This window comes from Capra hircus, chromosome 23 (genome assembly GCF_001704415.2).
Source record: "Capra hircus breed San Clemente chromosome 23, ASM170441v1, whole genome shotgun sequence".
Lineage (NCBI taxonomy): Eukaryota > Metazoa > Chordata > Mammalia > Artiodactyla > Bovidae > Capra > Capra hircus.
Window position 1 is genome coordinate 43,315,740 of NC_030830.1, and position 2,966 is coordinate 43,318,705.

Sequence of the window (2,966 nt, forward strand, 5' to 3'; positions counted from 1 at the left end):
AAGGGAAAGGCTATCCACTCCAGTATTCTGACTTGGAGAATTCCACGGACAGAGAAGCCTGGCAGGCTACAGTCGATGGGATCGCAAAGAGTCAGACATAACTGAGTGACTTTCTCGAGTGATAGCTATATTGTCAAATTAAAAACTTGAAAGAGTAGGCTTGTTGCACACATTTGGAAATCTCTCTAATGTCTGTATTGGTAGAAAACAGTTAGTTTCTCATAATGTTTCATCATTTCATCTGTGGAAATACCATACATGATATAGCTTCTGGAAAACACACTCTATATTCCTAACAGTATAAGAGTAAAAAGCATGCTATCTTTTTTTTTTCTTATTGTTAAATTATTTTTGATTTTGTGAACATAGTGAAAAAGGGTCACTGGGTCACAGCTTAAGAACAACTGTTGCAGAAAAAAGGCAAGTTACTATATTGCTTGCAAATATCTGCTTAGTGCCTTGAAACTAATCCCAATTTCTCCAAATATGGGGGCAAAATGTTCCACTTTAAACAAATGAAGCAGGATGAATACAGTAAAATTATGCTTTAAAAAATACCCTAACCATGAGCAGGTTTACATTACCTTATGTTGCTTAATTATATATACTCTTTGTCTAAAATCCTGGAGAAGGAAATGACAACCCACTCCAGTATTCTTGCCTGGAGAATCCCATGGACAGAGGAACCTGGCGGGCTGCAGTCCATGTGATCACAAGAGCCAGATATGACTTAACACTATCTTTCTCTCTTTTGTCTCAAAATGTGAAATTTCTGGCAACAGGGACAGAAAAGAGAAATTCTAAAGAATTCAAAAGGATGTGGGTAAATACCAGTTCTCTGGTGGTAGTCATTGATGGAAGGTCATTTTTCCTATTTTTATCTGTGACTTGGGGCAGATGTACAGCTGTGAAGCTATGGTACTCCCCACAAGTCAGTGATTATAAAGGGTCCCCAAGCAAACTTAATTATATCTCTCGATTTAAGTTCTAAAGTCATGTTTTAACATCTTAAACTAATGAGGAAATTTTAATTCTACCTTTATGAATGTTTGAGGGGAATTTAAACAACTATTCCATAATTTTTTACAAAGTGCAATGCTATGTTGAATATAAGAACTTGTTTATAATAAACTATACATAAGAAGAAAAATTTCTACTTCGGCTGCTGTTGTAGAATGATCTTAACTCTTCTTAGTATATTAAGTTCCAGGAATTGTTACTTTCGGTTGTCTCTCCTTTAGAAAGAATATTTGTACTATTCTTTTGGTAATACAGTCTAATTTAAAAAAGTAAAAAACTGTAATTTTGCATTAAAATATCCTAACATCTTGCTCTAAGCTTCATTTTGCACATTTCCTGAGCCACACAATCCATGTTGAAAACTCAGCCCAAAAAAAGCTGAGTTGGGGACCTCCCTGGTGGTCCAGTGGCTAAGACTCTGCACTCCCAATGCAGAGGACCCAGGTTCAACCCCTGGTCAGGGAACTAGATCCCACATGCCATAAGTAAAGATCTCTCCTGTAATAACTAGATCCCGCACAACCAAAAAAAAGCTAAGTTGGTGCTATCTGCTATAAGAGCTTTCCCATTAAACAGCTGGTCTTTCTGTTATGTCCTGATGCATGGTTTCTTGTGATTCAATCTTACCTTGTTAGCAAAGGCTTTTATTGCTAGCTTTACCAGTAGAACATCTAACCGCTAGCAAAGAGCTCCATGGAAGTCTTCAGAAAGTCTTAGCTAAGGAGACCAGAGGTTTATTCTCTTCACATGATGAGTGAGGTATTGTTCCCACTTCACAGAGCATTGCTAGCTCTACCTAGCTCATAGATCATAGATTAATTATCCTCCTTTCATGAAATATTGATATTTGTCTTTTTCTCTGGAGATTCTGTTATAATGGAATACAAGCATATCTCAGAGACATGGTAGGTTCAGCCCCAGTCCTTCAAACTAAAGTGAATATTGCAATAAAAGGAGTCATAATTTTTTGTTTGTTTGTTTTCCTAGGTCATATAAAAGTTATGCTTAAACTCTGCTACAGTCTATTAAGTGTACAGCAGCATTATGTCAACAAAAGAACAGACATTACTTTAAAAGTGCGTTAATTCTAAAAATTGCCAGCCGTCATGCCACAAACCTTGTTTGCAAAACAAAAACCAATGTAATATTTTTGAAATGCAATAAAGTGAAGTGCCATAAAATTCGGTATTCTTATAGATGTTTGCCATTCCCTTGTCTTCTCAGCTTGTAGATGATCACAGTACACATCTGGGCAAGTTCTCGGAAATCATCAGCTCTGCAAGTCCAATTTAAAGAGGTAATGCAAGTCTCCAGGGCAAGCTGTCAATTAGGAATATTAAGAAAATTATATGAAGGATGCTGTATTAAAACTAAACCTACTAGCCTACAAGTTCTGTGAGCACAGAAAGTTGTTTATCTTATTTTCCCAAAGCAATTGACTACCTGGAATAATGCCAAGTATAAACTAGCTCTCAGTAAATAAGTATCGGATAAGTGAATGATGGATTAGGCAATCAACAGGTGTGTTTTTTTCTGTATGCGCTTTGTGTGTGTGTCTGCTCAGTTGTGTCAGACTCTGAGACCCCATGGATTATAGCCCATCAGGCTCCTCTGTCTATGAAATTTTACAGCAAGAAGACTGGAGTGGGTTGCCATTTCCTTATCCAGGGGATCTTCCCGACCCAAGGATTGAACCCAAGTCTCTTATGTTTCCTACAATGGCAGGCAGATTCTTTAACACTGCGCCACCTGGGAAGCCCATATGTATGTGTTTATTTACCATTTTTCCCCCTCAAAATAAGGCAGCTATGCACATGGGGCTTTCCAGGTGGCGCAGTGGTAAAGAATCCACCTGTCAGTGCAGGAGACGCAAGAGACACAGGTTCAATCCCTGGGTCAGGAAAGATCCCCTGGAGTAGGAAACGGCAGCCCACTCCAGTACTCTT

General features: G+C 38.2%; 1 non-coding gene across 1 annotated transcript; it reads left to right on the forward strand.

Annotated features, from left to right (window-relative positions):
- On the forward strand, positions 1,413 to 1,485 carry TRNAG-CCC. The gene has a single exon. It is a non-coding gene; the product is annotated as a tRNA-Gly (tRNA).